Genomic DNA, 18,198 nt, shown 5'->3' on the forward strand with positions numbered 1-18,198 from the left:
TTTTTTTTTTTTAATGTTATCCACATGTTTATATATGGCCTTTGGTAGAGATTAAAATAAAATTTTCAATATAATTTAATAAAAGTTGATGAAATTTGTGTTGAAAAATTGTAGGCCTCATATTTATATGTGGTTAAAATTCATTGTTAACTTTGACTTTATGAACTCTACCTAGAGATGTTAAATTGGCCAAGACAAGACTATCGCTTCGCCCACTATTGGGCTCGACTCGACTGGGCCTCTAGGCAAGCTGGCTCATTTTTAAAATCACGACTCGATTTACTCTACCAACTTTTCCTTAATGCGGCGAGCCGTGATTATTTTAACTAAAAATTGCATTTTCACTAATTTATGATGAGCCGGCTTACTTGCAAACTCATCCAAGAGGCTCACCCCACTTCACCGATTTATGATGAGATAGGAGACTCCTCAATTCAAAGACCTTGACTTGGAAATATATGTACGGGTCTATCTAATAGTTATGCTTTTATTCTGTATTGATGACATTTCCATCGTCTTAACACTTTTGGTAGAAGGCCCAAGAAGAAGAAGAAATAGAAAATAAGATAAACGAAGGAAAATCATGGCTCAAGTAATTGGTTTGTTAAATCAACATACAAGAAGCTTGTATCATGGGTTCGAATCCCATTTCCTCCGACACTAAAATGAAAGAAGCAGGCAAATTACATGAGAAAAAAACCTCTTAGTGAAGTCCAGTCCCCTAATAGCACTACTTAGTGACTAGGAGCGAAGAGCACATTGCGCCTTGTTTTTCTGATTGAGAGATTCGAGGAGGGAAAAGGAAACCTAGGAGAAAAGAGAGTTTTTATTTTATTTTATTTTTATTTTCAAGTAGTAGATGCATAACATTAATATGGCCATAGATTGCATAGCTCTTCCAAACATGGGTCATTTGAGAATATAGAATTTGTCAATCCAAAATATGAAAGAAATAAGCGTTTTCACAACTCTACCATTCAATCAATTTCTGTTCTACTTGGTCCCTCTTTCTCTTTCATTGCCACGTATCTTTATGACCAAGGAATGGAAAATCTTTCTCCAATTACATGAATCTAATTCTCATTTCATCTGGCAAAAGCCATCTTTTTTCTCAAAAATATCTTTGTCATTTGAACAAATAGCATTCCATTAGATAGGAACAATTATTAAGGTGGTGAGATGATATCTTGAGTAGTCCTGAACCTCTGCAAAAATAGATGCGTCACAAGTTCTAGATTTTACACGTGATACATTTTCCATCTATTTCTCCAAGTATGACTGTTCGCATTACAATGCCTATTGTGTTGACTCGAGCTTCATTAGTAGAGGTTAAATAAAGAATCCATAATAAAGATGTTTACTATTTTCTCTTGATTCAACACACTTCCACACCTTGAAAGGTCTATTGTACCCAAAAAAAAAAAAAAACCGGAACTAATACCTCTATGTCCTAGAATGAAACATGACCAAAAGGCAAAGACTTAGTGGCACAAAATTGAATCTGAATTCGTTCTTTCTAGGCTCTTTCTAGAAATGCCAATGAAATTGAATCAAATAAATGCCACATCCAATCCCAAAAACAAAAAAAATGCTCGTCGAATGAGTATCCTTATAAAAGAAAGAGTAAATCGAGGACGTGCCTAATTCAATCCACTGCTTTGAAAGACCTTAGGGAGGACGGAAACTAGAGATAAGAGTGCTTATTTGGACTACAGAACCTGATCAAAAGAGTTGAAAGAGATCTAGCTTACCAGTTATCGAGCCTGGGCAAGACTAAAATCCTTAAGAAAGATGGAACCTCAAACATTCAACAAAGAAATTAGTGATTGAATTTTGCTTTCTACATTGCTTTCTGTTGTAAAATCACCAACAAAAGTTCTCTATACTTTTCACAACTCGTACAAGCTTGATGGAGTTAAGTTATCTGGAAGGAAACTTTTCTTTTTAATCAAATCCACATTTTTTTTGGTTAAAGGAGGGTGCTACCTCCGAGATTTTATTAATATGCACTCACTTGTGGTGGAGGAATACTGTGGTTACATGTGAAAATGCTGAAAACAGTAAATGAGGAAGTACTACTTCCCTTACAATGGAAGTGAATGCTAAAAACAAAATTCTTTACCCTTATACAATTCACTTAATGCACACAATTCTTCTGATCATGCATTTTACTCCTTACTTTCTATATTACCATATGCAATGCTGGAGATGGAGTACTTGGAATCAGTTAAAATTCTAAAACTATGGAATCGATTGATTTTGCATCAGGAGAACATCTGGATCAACATCTCACCATATTGAAAGATATCTTGAGTATAGGTTTTAGCACCAGTGTATCCTATATGTACTCCAGCTTATCGAAGTATTCCAATGGTGTAACGTCGTTGGCACTTTAACCCAATCTAGGAAGTAGTATCCGTTGATAAATGATTATACAATTTCGGTCCTTATGAACTATTGTTATACACTTTAGCTAGCATTCATCCTGAGCCAGAATTGAACTCTTCTTAAGATTTATAGTTGTATTACTTATAGCTTCCTTGATCATAGAAAACATTGAACTCGAAATTATCATTCACTCCAAGGCTTAATTTGTATCCATGCACTTCATATTTACCCGGAGTTTCTCCTTTTCCAACATTTTTTCTTGTTGTTGTATGTACCTTAAGGTATCCAGATGCAGTCTTCTCTATTGTGGAATCATCATGAGTCAAGCATTTTTTTGAATTACCTTTTTGGGACTGGAGCAAGCTACTACATGACAAAAGATTTTCTAAAGACATTAGATTTTAGACTACTATAGCAGGTTTAGTTACTACTAGAGTAAAGTTAAGTCAAAAGGTATGAAACAACAACCTTTTCAAGCAAGCCTCTGGGATCTACTATAAACCCCGAGGATATGGTAAAGGGAGGTTACTATGGGAAGCAGTGATTAGAGATTCCCCTGGAGAGAGTCGGATGAGGGAAGACCTTCACTGCCTCCCCCGAGGCAGCTTCTTGCCAATGGCATTGAGCTAGATCAGTGGTTGGCTTACTGGTTGATTACTCCTCTTTCTATCCTGTACTACTAGAATTCTTTTACAAGAGGTCAATCTAAGGCCTAGGAAATTGAGTGTCATGAATTTCATTGCCAATCAAAAGTTGTTCGTTCTTAGTAAGAACGTAACAGAGAGGACATTTGATGTTTAAAAGTAACGATAAGATTTTGATAGACGCCACATGTATTCTTATCATGGATTTTCTTGTTGAGTAATATGTTACCAATTTTCCATAAAAAAGGGCTTCTCATTAAAGCTGAAAAAACATGACATTTGATGGAAAGTAGGCCCTAAACGCCTTGTTCATGATCAATATTTTACTAAAGACTAGTCTATGTCATCTGCATTGCATGAATTTTGTATTTATTTCGTTGTTATTAGCGTATAATTTGTAGATTTTACAAAAAGTATTTGAAGATGTGAAATGTTTGCTCGATTATCATTTTTTTTTGTCGATTGTATATTTTATGTCAATGATAATTTATTTTTATTCTTATAAATAAATGTAATCCATGATGTCGATTGTATATATGTCAATGATAATTTATTTTTAATTACTTATTGTATTTTTTCTATTTAATCTAGACAAAGAATTGATTTTTTTTTATTTGATATTGCAAATAAGTTGTAAATTGAATTTAGCAAAAATTTTTTCTTTACCAACTTCAATTTGAGAGGCTATATGTGTACTTCAAAAGTAACCTGTGCAGTTGTAAATTGAAAGACAGCTCAATCACTTTCTACTCCATTTCTACTCCATTTTTTCCTTTGAAGTAAATAGATTTGAGCCAGAAATTTCTGACTCCATGCTTTCCTCAAAATTTGAAAATGAGCTCTCATGAGCGGACTTAAAAAGTGATTTTTTGTTGGAGGTGACCAATCTTCACCAGCATCCATATCAACATTTTCTACATCAACATTTTCCCAGAATTTACTTTCTCTTGGCGGTATTGTTGTTGTTGTTCTGCAATCAAAGGTTCCAAATTGTTACAAAGATGATGTCAAATTTGTAACTGGATGAATCAAGTTCAGTTTGAGTCTCTTTCACATAGAATGCTTATTCAGTATTTTGCATTTTTTGAATCACATCTTCGAAATTTGTCTCTGAACCTTGTATATAAAAATGTATTGTATTATGATTACTTCGTGAAAAATATTGTACTGGCTATATAGATTGTGCAAACTTTAATGTAATTTAGAATTGTTACAAAGCTAGTTTGTTCCATCAAGGCCTGTGCATTTGTAAATATAAGTTTGTGAGTTGGTTCACCAATTGCACTAGCATTATATAAAGCTTGTGATATCCGACATTTGCACATATGCTGTTGCCCTATTACAAGGAGGGATTCAATATTTATTTGTAAACGAAAACTTAGATATATTAAATAAAAATAGAAGTGGAAAAGTATGAAAAAAATTATATTTTACCAAGGAATAGCTTTAAAATTGGGACTCTTGCGAAATAAAAAACAATTAAATAAATAAAAAATAAATACAAAGATATTTTTCGCCAAAATCGCCCTTGATCGCTGATAGCAGTTGTTAAAAGCCATGTACCAATAGTTGTTATCTATTTTCTCCATCGTCGCTGTGCCATTGACCTAATTCCTCTGTTATGAAAATGAATTTTTAGTAGTGATAATAAGTTTATAAAAAAAGATAAACAGGAACCAAAAAATAATGGATATATATTATTGTATACATGAATATATTAGAATATAATAAAAATGGTATAAATAGTAATTATAGTTGAAAAAGTACTAGTAAAAGATAACCATGTAGATTTTGGATTAAGGTGAATTTGTTGCGTACTGGAATAGAAAGTTTTGTAGGAATTTTCTTGCCATGTATGACTTTTTTAATACCAATTCATCAATTTTCTTTGAATCTGTATTCACCTTGAAAAAATAAAATGAATAAAATGAGAATAACTAATTATTAAATAAGGTAATGATATCTTGCATACAGATGTACATGTTAGGAAATAAAATCGAACTACTTGTACATACATACCATTCTACCAATTCTTTTATTGCGATGAAAGGAGTATTTATGAAAAAGGTGCTACGAACTTTTGTGAACAACTTTAAACCTATGTAACAGCATTAAAGAGAACATAAACAAATTATAAGTGTGTATATATATATATATATATATATATATATATATATATAGGTGATATTAAATGCCTTTTTTAAGAGTTTAAATAATAATAAAATAATAGAACATACCAAAGAAAAACCTAAATTTATGTGTTGTAGAGATCACTGGTTTCTTTTTTTCTTTTTTTTTTTCTGCTATCAATTTTCATTCTCTATCAATAAATGAATCCCAGAGTGTCAATATCATTGTTTTGAAATTCTGGTCCAGAAGTATTACATCCTGTACTCAAGTTTGATTGCCATTTTTTGATTGAATCGGCCGCCTAACATCATATCAATTACAATTGCTAATATGTTTGTAAAATGAAAATCAACAATGACCTTTTTCTTTTGTTTGTAATCATAATTATTTGATTAAACAAAATATAATACTATTATTTATTTTTCTCAGGACCAGTATAAATAATATTTAAAGTAAATGGAATGGGTAATTTCTTACTCAAATCAGAATCTGTATCCATGTATTATTCAACTTCATGGAGAGAAGTCAGCTGATAGGTTGAGAAAACAAGTTCAAGGTTATCTTCATTCAATTCTTGAACACAAGTTTCTCCAGAATTTGTCCATTATAGAGTTATAGTTGAATATTTGTAGTTTCCAATGTTTCTCACATAAGCTTTGGAAATCGCATACGTTTTTCCAACAAAGAGTTGATTTTTGAAGGCAGTGATGTTTGAATCATATAGGCTTGCTTGGATAGTTTTATACTAAAAGATAAAATTCAATAGTGTAAGAATGTATATTATCTAACAAAAAGGGAAAATGTATTTCCAAAACAATAAAAAGAAAAGAATTGTCAGATTTTTGTAATGTAAATTAAGAAAATAAAGTATAACTAAATGAATACCTGGTAAGTATTTAACATGTATAAAAGTTAATAGATATTAAATTGTTTTATTTTTCCTTATTTTATGACTTACTTGATTATCCATTAACATCATATGTTGGTACCTTCCATTGCCTTGCTTTGAAGGTTTTTGATGATTACTTTTCCACCACAATTAGCTCAATTTTCCATTTTTGATTGTTAGATACAATTTCTGGTATAAGCTAGTATTATTCTTCAATTGTGGCAACCTTGAAACAGAGTGAAGGCTATGTAGAAAAAGAGTAAAATTCTATGAGAACGCTTTTGAGATTACCAAATGGAAAGGAAAAAAGATATATATAGACATGTATAACTATATCACATTTGTTTTTCCTATTATAAAACTAGTAAAATTATGTACATTGTAAAATCTTATCAATACCCATATCTTATTGTCTAATCACTAGCATAATGATCAGATGGATATGAAGAGGTAAAGTTTAACAAGAATGGCCTGAATTGAATTAAGGAGTATTTCTCAGAGGAAAAAAGGTATATATAGACATGTAAAACTATATCACATTCGTTTTTTCTCCTATTATAAAAATAATAAAACTATGTGAAAGTTTGGAATAAAGAAGAAAAAATATCAAGATGTACATAGTAAAATCCTATCATATCCATACTTTATTGATTAATCACTGGCATAATGGTCAAATAGATATGGGAAGGTAAAGCTTTACATATAGTACAAGAATGGCTTTGAATTAAATTAAGGAGTATTCAGTCAAAATTACAATACAATATGGGAAAAAAAATTATAATATTGTTGAAATTATTTTACTTGTTTAAATTAAACATTGATAAGTTGATGCAAAGATCTGTACTTAATTTCCAAATAAGAAAAAAAATACTACAAGTTATATGCATCATTAAATATAAATGAGAAATAGAGTACATCTCGTAATTTTTGTAGAACATGACATGAAAAATTCATGCTACAAACCTTGTGTTGAGATGCGAAAAATTTGATCAACTCACATAACTGTTAGCTTGAATAAATTGATCACTAGTATGTATTAAATTCAAAATATATTTGTGAATATGGGACATTAAATTTATGTGTGTGAATATATATGTGAAATTAGATAATTAAAAGAATGTATAGATTACTGTGTTTCAAAAACTTTTAACTATCAAACCACAACAAAATACGATTCATTTCCTAACACACCCAAGCTAAGCCTAGCTGTAAAAGACATTCTCACTGTTGAAAGACATTCACCGCCCATGCAATCAACTGGAAAAGGTAACTCATCACCTGGCACACCAACGCAGAGATCGCTTTTAGTGTTGCATGATAGAGATCTTCGCTTTGTGCCACAAGGAGAGCTGTCTTTTCCCAATGTCTTTGTGCTGCATGGAGATTTCTCTATCTGTGCTTTTGAATTCATTCAAGTTAGACTTGCTTATAAATATAAGTTTTTGAATAATTTTTGTAGATGTCTATATAATATATATTGTCTCCAAACCAATCATTTTCTGCTACTATCACTCAATTTCCAAATTATCAATACCTTAAAGATTTTGTAGAACTTATAGATGCAAATCAACAACCTTTTTAGATGTTAGTAATTTTTATAAATTTATTTATGGACCTGTTTATAGAGTAGAAGAAGAACAATTCAGTAGTAAACTGGTACACGAATTTATAATGAGGTTTGTGAATTGTGGCAAAAATAATGAAGTTTGGGATGCGGTTAAATGACCATGTTGCCAAGTTTGACATGCAAGAATTTTGTCTCATTACTGGATTACCTTGCCACAAAGCACTTATGAATCTTGATTTTAACAATGATCAGCTTAGAAGTCAGTACTTTAATGGTGCAAAAAGAATTAGTATAAGATTGCTTTTTGAAACATTCCACATATGTGAAGATCAAGATAATAAATTTAAGCTGGGATTGGCTATGTTGGAGGAGTGTATTTTGAAACCAACTGGAAGATACATTGATTAAAGAACTCTTGGCATGGTTGAGCACCTTGATGCCTTTCTTGTATATCCATGGGGGTTGTAAGGCATATTTTATTTTGTTAAACTCATAGCAAGAATCACAACTGGAAAGAGTACAAAGGATACAACAGAATGAACAAACAGATTGTAAGTATTCATTATATGGATATCCACTTGCATTCCAGGTATTTTTCTCCTTTTCTTTTATTAACTTATTATGTATAATTTATTTGTATAAGAAATAAATTGTATACATCTAATATTTATTTTTAATTATGTTGTAGTATTGGATATATGAAGCATTTTTAGATATTGGACAAAAATTTGGACTCAATAGATACAAAACATTACAAAGTCCATGAACGCACAAATGGAAGCGAAATAAAATATTGATGGAGAAAACGATTAAGCAATTTTTGACTACTCAAGAGGTATGATTTTTCTTTTTTATGAATTTACAATTACATGTACATTTAATTATATTAAGTTCAATTGTAACTACCAATTTTGTGAACAAAAAGGGTCAAATTGAAACAGTGATAAAGTCGAGGAGTTATGTGCAATATTGTAAAATTTGTTGGTAGGATAGGGTTTAATTTCAAAATATGGAAGGACGGACCACAGCATTTTTCTTGATTCTCGCCAGCACACTACTCGAGCGGCACTTTCAGAGATAACGTCACTAGCTTCTCACTAAGCCCTTGCTCGAGCAAACAAGGGCATCGCTAACTGTCGCTTGACATTGCTCGAGCGACATATTTTTCTGCGAAGCCCTAATTTTCCTTTTTTGAGAGTTTTAACCACTCTAAACTACCCAAAACATTCCACATATAAATATCTGCACCGTTATCACGAAAGAGTTGGGATTGTCCATTAGAGAAAACAGTTGCATCCTTCAAAATTATACAATCCATTCTTTATCAACCTTTACGATTGAAAAACCTCAAATCTAAAATTCAAACATCAAAAACCAAAGCTTCCGTAGGATCTATTTGTGACTGAAGATTAAGGAAGGTGATCGAAGTTCCGGTCGTTGGAGAACGGGGAGTTCTCTAGGAATCCACAGGAGATAGATGAGATCAAAAGCGAAAGTTGGTGCAGAAGCATACAATCTAGGAGGGTTTTGGGAATTGCAGTACAGAAGGTCAGAAAGAACGTATGTGGGTCTAGTCTGTAGGTACTGTAAGTTGTATTCATTTATAGTGGATTTATACTGGCTTAGGCTCGGAGTTTTATCCAATTTGGGATTTCTCCGTCATCAAACAATTGTGTTCTTTAACTTTCTGCAATTTACTATTGTACGGCAGTTTAACATAGGGTAGTAATGCATGTGAATGAATCTGGACAAAATTAATAACTGTGACTTATTGCAATTATTGATTGATTGTTTAAAAATCCGAATAAACACCTACTCATCCCTCTCTAGGTGTTATTTTGGTCAAACTATGTTATTTCAAGTGGTATCATAGCCAAACCTCAAGTCCTGATCCAAATTGTGTCTAGATGATTCAATCTCTGTTTGTGCCTCCATATTTTGACGGAAGTAATTATGCATACTGAAAAGTTAGGATACGTGCATTTCTTAAGTCTCTAGATGAACAAGTTTGGGTTAGTGTTCAAAATGGTTGGAAAGCCCCATCCACTACTGTGTCAGGGGTAGTCATTCCTATTGATATCCCACTTTGGACTAAGGAAGAACTAGCTGACTTTAACTGGAATAGCAAAGGACTCCATGCATTGTTTATTGCTATGTCTCTTGAAGAATTTAGGAGAGTGACAATGTGTGAAACTGCTAAAGAAGTATGGGACATTCTAGAGACTACACACGAGGGAACCAAAACAGTGAAAAACTCCAAATTGCAAATGTTAGCCTCTAGGTTTGAAGAAATTAGGATGAAGGAAAATGAATCGTTTGATGAATTCTATACTAAATTGAATGACATTGTGAACTCTAGTTTCAACCTAGGTGAGAGGATTCCTGAGTTCAAAATTGTTAGAAGGGTCCTTAGGTCTTTACCCGAGAGATTTAGACCTAAGGTTAAGCGATAGAAGAGAGCAAAGACCTAGACACGGTCAAGATAGAAAAATTGGTAGGTCCCTCCAAACAATAAGCTCACTATTTCATAGCCGAAGAAAAAATAAGTCTATAACATTGAATACTGTTAAAGAAGAGGAGTTTGGATTCTTTGATATGGAGACCCTTAGGGATGATGAGATAGCCTACTTTGTGAAAAATTTCATAAAGCTCTAAAGTAAGAGAAGGCTTCAAGAGAGAAATAAGGGAGGTTCAAGTAAATTCCAAAGTGATAAGAATGACAAATCGACTGCTAGGAACTCTAGCAAGGAGCCTCAACCTGTTAGATGCCATGAGTTTCAAGGGTGAGGAATGAATGCTTTAGTGTTAAGAAAAACTTGAAAAAGGAAAGGAGCAAGGCATTAGCTGTGTTATTGACAAATGATGAAACAAACTCGAGTGATCAAAGTGATTCCTCTAGCAGTGAAGATGAAAGGGGCTATATGGCTTTTGTGTCTATAGTTAAGAGCAAGTCAGATAAGGAGAGTGACAAGGTTGAGGAAGAAGCACACAGTGAGAATTCTGGGGAAGATACTAAGGATGAGACTGATATTCGAGAGGCTTACCAACTTCTGTTTAAGGAAAGTCCTAAGATCAAGAAGATAAATAAAGCCATATTTAAGAAGGTGGACGATCTTGAGAGAAAGAGAAAGAGAGGCTAACTAGTTATCTTCTGGACTCATCCAAAAGCCTTATTGGGTTGAAGTGTGTCAATGAGAAGTTGGAAGGCAAGGTCAAGACTTTGACTAGTGACTTAGAGAAATCTAATACTCAACTCCAGTCGTTCATGAGTGGGACTAAGAAACTAGATGATCTGTTAGGAATGAACAAACCGACTGGGAATAGGTAAGGTCTAGGATTTGTTAAAGGCGTCAATCACATGGCTAGTTCATCCAAGACCACATTCGTTCTTGTCTCTAACAAATCTAGTAACATGACTATTCCTGAACCCAAGGGCAAAAGTGTCCCAGAACAAAAGACAGCTAGAACACGTAAGATCCCTGCACTTGAAAATCAGTATCAACAATCATGTGTCTTTGAGCCTGGGTTTATACCTACTTGCCACATTGTGGAGCTTTAGGACACACTAGACCTATATGTCGTAAGCTTGAGAATAGGAATAGGAGTCAAGATATCCCTAGTCAAGTTAGCTTCATTTCAAATTAGGTCATTCACTTAACTGAGATGGTGACAAAATTGACTTGGATTACCTTGACCTCAAAAAGGATCTAGGTTAAGAAAAGTGAGTTGACTACACACGTTGAGAATTGCATTTAAGGCTCAGAATATATGTATATGGTATCTTGATAGTGCTTGCTTGAGATACATGTGTGGAAATAAGGCCTTTTTTTCTACCCTTGATGATTGTAATGGCGGTATGGTTATCTTTGGAGATGGCACTACGGCACCTATCCTTGGTAAAGGTACTGTCAACATATCTGGACTACCTACTATATCGAATGTGCTTAATGTGGAAGGTCTAAAGTCAAATTTATTGAGCATTAGTCAAATCTGCGATGTTGATTATAAAGTGAGCTTTATCCAAAAAAGCTGTACTGTTTCTTATTCTTCGGGTGGAATTGTCCTAGAAGGAGTAAGAACTTCTAATAACTATTATGGAATTCTTCCAAATTCCAACTATGTGTGCAGAGTGCAAAAATTGATGTGACTGAGCTTTGGCATCAAAGACTGGGTCATGTAAACTATAAAAGTTTGTCAAAATTGGCCAAGAAGGAAATTGTGGATGGTTTGCTTAAAATTGAATATCATGAAAATGCTGTGCATAAACCCTGCAAGCAAGGGAAACAACCCAGGATAAATCATAAACAAACTTCTAAAATCTTGACAAGCAGACCCTTAGAACTTCTCCATATGGACTTAAGGGGACCATTTAGGACTAAGGCCTAAAAGGTAAGCGCTATATTCTTGTTGTGGTAGATGACTTCTCTAGATATACCTGGATTGAGCTGTTAAGATAAAAATCAGATGCATTTGATCTTGTTAAATCCCTGAGTAAAAGGCTTCGGACGGAACAAAATCTTTCTATATCTAGAGTTTGAAGTGATCCTGGAAAAGGGTTTGAAAACTCCATCCTTGAAAAACTTTTGTTTGGATGAAGGGATTTAGCAAGAGTTCTCCATTCCAATTACTCTACAACAAAATGGGGTAGTTGAGAGGAAAAATAGAGTGCTTCAAGAAATGGCTAGAGCCATGCTTCACGGCAAGGAACTTGTAATGCATTTCTGGGGTGAGGCCATTAACACTACTTGCCATATAGTAAATAGAGTATACCTCCGACCAAAAGTCGGTAAGACTCCATATGAGATTTGGAAGGGTAAGAAGCCTAGTGTTTAATACTTTCGGGTCTTTGGCAATAAGTGCTATATTCTGTGGGATAGAGAAAATTTAGGCAAGTTTGATTTCAAAAGTGATAAAGGGATTTTTCTAGGATATTCTAAGAATAGTAGAGCCTATAGAGTATAAAATTCGCGTACTCAAAGTGTTATGGAGTCCATAAATTGTGATTGATGATGCTTTCACTGAAAGAAAGGGTATGGAAGATTTTGAAGGTTTAGAAAATCTAAGTGATGATCAGGAAATAACTACTGAACCTAAAGAGCATTCTATCCCCAAATCTTCATACTCTCCTAAAGATATGGACATCCTAGATACGAATCAACCGTCCATTGACAAATCTAAGTCTCTCAGAGAACCATCATCTAGGGTTAAATCAAATCATCCCAAGGTTAATATCATTGGGGATCTAGATGAAAGAATGAGGTTACATAAGAGAGTGTTAAATAGCCTAATATACATAAGTTACGTATCCCAGATTGAACCGAAGAAAGTTGAGGAAGCCCTTTAGAATGAATGTTGGGTGAATGCTATGCATGAGAAGTTAAACCAATTTGTCAAAAACAATGTGTGGGTTTTAGTTCTGGGCTTGGTGTTTGCAATGTTATAGATACTAAGTGGATATTCAAGAATAAGACCAATAATCAAGGTGCCATAACCAAAAATAACGCTAGACTAGTAGCCCAAGGGTACACTCTGGTTGAAGGAGTTGACTTTGATGGAACATTTGCCTCCATAGCACGTCTTGAGTCCATTTGCATCCTCATTGTTGTTGCTTATATCTTAGGATTTAAGCTGTATCAAATGGATGTCAAAAGTACCTTCTTGAATGGAATACTTTGAGAAGAGGTGTATATTGAGTAGCCCAAAGTGTTCATCAACCCTAAGTTTTCTCATTATGTCTATAAATTGAATAAAGTCTTGTATGGTCTAAAATAAGCTTCTAGAACTTGGGATGATAAACTCATTGCATACCTCGTTGACTGTGGATTTTCAAGAGGTGGTGAAGACGAAACTTTATTCATTAGTATATTGAAGAATCCATAACGATAGCACAGATCTATGTCAATGAAATCATTTTTAGCTCTCCAGTTAACTCTCTAGCTCATGAATTTGCTGAATGTATAAAATAAGAATTTAAAATGAGCATCGTTGGAGAGTTGAGCTACTTTCTTAGGCTTCAAATAAAGTAAACAGATGATGGCCTGTTCATTTATCAATCAAGGTATGCAAAAGATCTTGTCAAGAGTTTTGGTCTAGATAGTAAAAAGCATACAAGGACATCCATGAGCACAAGTTTTAAGTTAGGTCATGATCCTACAGGTAAGAGCGTTGATCATACACTATATAGGGGTATGATAGGTAGCCTGCTTTATCTCATTGTTAGTAGACCAGACATAGCCTTTAGTGTTGGAGTGCGCGCGCGGTTTCAGGCTGATCCTAAGAAATCCCACCTAAGTGTTGTCAGAAGGATCATTCGGTATGTTAATGAAACAATAGATCATGGAATCCTGTAGTCTAGAGAATCCAATCTTGATCTCGTCGGTTACTTCGATGCTGATTGGGTTGAAAATGCTGATGATAGGAAGAGCATCTTATGTGGCTGTTTCTATATCGGTTGTAATCTTGTAGCCTGGATGAGCAAAAAGCAAAATTCTATCTCCCTATTCACGGTCGAAGTAGAATTCATAGCTGTAGGTAGTTGTTTCACTCAGCTCTTTTGGATGAAGCAGATGTTGAGTGACTATGGCATTAGTCACGGGACTATGATAGTCTTCTGTGACAATATGAGTGTCATCAACATTTCCAAAAATCCTGTTCAACATTCTCGAACCAAGCACATTGACATTAGACATCACTTCATTAGGGAGTTGGTGGAGAGTGCTGTAGTATCCCTTGAACACATTTCCACAGAAAATCAACTAGCTGACCTATTCACCAAATCATTGGATGGCTTAAGATTTGAATCGCTTAGGAAATTTGTCGGCATGTGTGTGACTCCTTGATCATGTCTATCGGATCATGCATGCATTGGTTCATCACACTTACTCATTCTTGCATTCATTCCATCCTATATATGATTGTGTACTTTACTTTCATTTATGGTTTGTATGTTTTTTCTTTTCTTTTTCGATTTTCAAAAAAAAAAATTAATTGACTGAGCGAGGGGCATACAACTTCATGTTTGTTTTCTTAAAATTGCATTTAGTGATCGGATGTGGATACAACATATGAATAGTTTAATAAGCTCAATCACGTGATTTAAGTTCATGAGAAGTTTGGAGTATATGTTTTCTATATATAATATTTGCACAGCACACACTAAAACCTTGTAAGTGAGTCTTGACCGCATGTGTAAGATTTGTGATGGCTGATTGGTGTTGACAGGGGTGACTTTAACCATGGATTAATCTATGACTAGTGTGACCTCATTTTGTGTGATTTCCTCTAACTAAGATTAAAAAAACAAAATCCATTAAGATCATGTATTATCTTATTCCTGTCTTCGGAGCCTATTTGATTCTGGCAATTAAGCCTGTAAGGTCTCTTAAAACCTGGTGTCTATGGTCGACTGACTTGGGTTAACCGGCCTAAAGCTTGCTACAGGGGTCATTTCAATCGCTTAATGGAGACGGGATTGCACATAAGATAAAATTAAAAAAAATGGTGCTATAAGTTAGGGGAAGAAATAAAAATATAACTCTGAAAATCAATTTTTATAGGTCCTAGTGGTGCTAGATTTGACTTTTATTTAGGAAAGAAAACCCCGATTCAACATTGATTTTGGTAGGTTCTTTCTCACAAATTTAAAGTTTTAAGTCTTATTTACCTAGAATTGGTGGCACGTTACACGTTTGGTTCACATCTACCATTTACTGTCTTTGAACTTAATCTGTGTGTGGGGCATCGTTTCTGTTCGTTAAGTGTGCAATATATATATATATATATATATATTTATTTATTTATTTATTTATTTATAAAAGGGTGCTAAAAGTGAAACTTTGAAAAATGATGTTAAAATTTGACAAATTCCAAAATCGAGTGCTATTTCTATCAATTGAATTGTCCAACACTTCACGCTGGATGTTTGCTCGAGCGACAGAAGCAAATTCTGTCTCACTCACTTTTCACTCGATGATCGCTCGAGCGACGCTCGTGTTTTAAAAATCCTTTGCAGCATCATTTACACCTTTTTTTTTAAAACTTTTTTCCCCTTTTCTTGTGTTGCCCATTCTTCCTCTTGCATAATCTTTCATTGTGGCTAGCATGACGCTTCTTCTTGCACTTTTGAACATCAATTTCTCAACCATAATCATCAGTTTTAAAGGTAATTTTGTTAACCCTAGTTAGGTATTTTTTACTCATTTTTTGGGGATTTTTCATTTTTGTTCACGATTCATGTGATTTCATACATACAAAGTATTCCATTTGGACTAATGTGATTGGGATTACATTGTAGGTCGAGTTTGATTGATAGTTTATGGCATCTTGTGTCTTTCGTTAGGATATTCTATTGCACATTTGAGTCTCTTGTGTTTTGAATTTTACCTTCACGTGCGTGCGTTTTCTTTACATAGTTGGGTTGTGGGGATGTTTGAGGATCATGTGGTGCATTGAGGGGTATCGGGACTGTAGTTATTGTGTAGATTTTTCATCTTTTACACGCGCACACCTCGTGTTTCGATGATTGGCCCCTTCACTTCATTAGTTCAATGCGTCAAGTTACATTCACACATTACTTTCATAATCGTTTACGGGTCCTCTTGGAAGTTGGTTGTCATTCCAGCATTGTAATTTCGCGTTCATAACATGCCCTTTGTTATTGCACCCTTCGTCTTGACATCATGCCATCTTCGTCTAGCAACCATGTCACTTCCATCTAGACATCGCATCTCCTATGACTTGACATCATGCCGCCCAAGTCTTGACATCATGTCACTTGCGTCTTCACGTCGTGTCACCTACGTCTTGACGCCGTGTCACTCACGATGTGACGTCACGTACCTTACACCTTGCATCCATGTTAGTTTCGTCTTGTCGCACTATAAGCTGAACCCTGACGTCATGTCACTCGATTCATGTCATCGCTCATATTTTGCATCTTTTTGCTTGTTTTTCTTTTTATTGCATAGATTTGAGTGTCGTATCTTATTTCGAACCGTTTTGAGTGTTTTTACATTTTGTTGCATAGTTTTTGTGTCGTATCCTATTTTGCGTGTTATTTATTTATTTATTTATTTTTTGGCATCGTGTCACATGCATTTATGTATGGCATTACTTAGGTGGTCTTCATAAGTTCTAGATTTTTGCTTTTTATGTTTTGATCCTTTGCCACTGTCTTGTAGCTAGATGCCACCTAAGCGAGCTCGAACTTCTGGCCAGCCATCTAGTGGATCAACTTCATACAGTAGGTCTAGGTTTATCTCATCTACTGCTTATGGGGTCTTCAGGTATCAGTTCTCCCTCCGCCCGGTTCTCTTCGAGCGTAAGGTAGTCTTTTCCGACCTCTCTCCCAATCTAGTAGCTATCTTCACTTCTCGTGGTCGGGAACCATTTTTAATGGACTTCTCTCCTTTGCCTAGTCCCTAGTTCAGGAGTTGGGTTTATCTTAGAGGGACGACTATTAGGATTACACTCGATGTCGTTTCTAGCACGTTGCACATTCTACGTGTTGTTTACTCTATCTTCCCAAATCTATCTACTGAGACCCTTTCAGTCGACTCTTTTGTTCATTCAACGTTGTTTAATTGCCCTATAGGGGGGTGGTTCTACTGCAATCCGCACTAGATCTCTTCCCACTAATCCCCAGATTCTGTTGCGTATTGTGTGCACGGATCTTTCGCCAATTTCTCATACATCTTTCTTACCTATGGATAAGGCGAGCTTTTTGTATGCTTTACTATACGGTGACTCTATTGACTTGCCCTCATTTATTTGTCACCATATTTTGCGCACTTTTTGAGTCCACGGTCACAAGATAGGTTTGCCTTATGCCTATTTGTTCCATCGTCTAGCTACTTCTTTAAGGATCACATTTCCTGACACGGTCTCGAAACGTGTTAGTCAACCTATAGGTCATATTACCATATCATAGAGTCGATCACATGTTCCTTCCTCTTTCACTCCTACTGAGTCAGCAGAGCTTACTGACCCGATAGCTCCTACTGATATCTTATGTGATCCTTTTTCTGCTGATCCATCGTATATCCCTGTCTCTACCTCTCAGCCGACTATTCCTTTCGATGTCCCATCATCATCTAAATATGTTCGCCTCCTTCAGTTGAGTCCATTCTAGGGACTTTCTAGGCTATTATTGATCTATCAGTTGCTCTTATAGGTCAGATGTCAGTGCTCATCGAGTAGCAGGCACTCATGATGACCGAGATCACAAGCTGATGCTATCTCAGAGTGCCATACCACTGAGTTCGCTACACTTCAGGGTGTACTTGTTCATGTTCAGCGGAGCATTAGATGGATGTGCCAACATTGGGACTACGACAGTGACAATGGCTCAAATGGCTCTGATGAAGGAGATGATGTTGCAGCCGTCCATGCTGTTGGTGATAGTTGATAGGGTACCCATTGTCATTTGTGACAAAAATGGAGAGCTGACTAATTGAGATTGGATAGCCTGATTTGTGATTAGCTTGACACATTTTTTGATTATTATTATAGCACATATCTAGATAAAGTTTTTGATGTTTTGGCAATATTAATGTATGTTATTTTTGGTTGTTTGACTTACA

This window comes from Olea europaea, unplaced genomic scaffold, assembly GCF_002742605.1.
Source record: "Olea europaea var. sylvestris unplaced genomic scaffold, O_europaea_v1 scaffold1823, whole genome shotgun sequence".
Taxonomy (NCBI): domain Eukaryota; kingdom Viridiplantae; phylum Streptophyta; class Magnoliopsida; order Lamiales; family Oleaceae; genus Olea; species Olea europaea.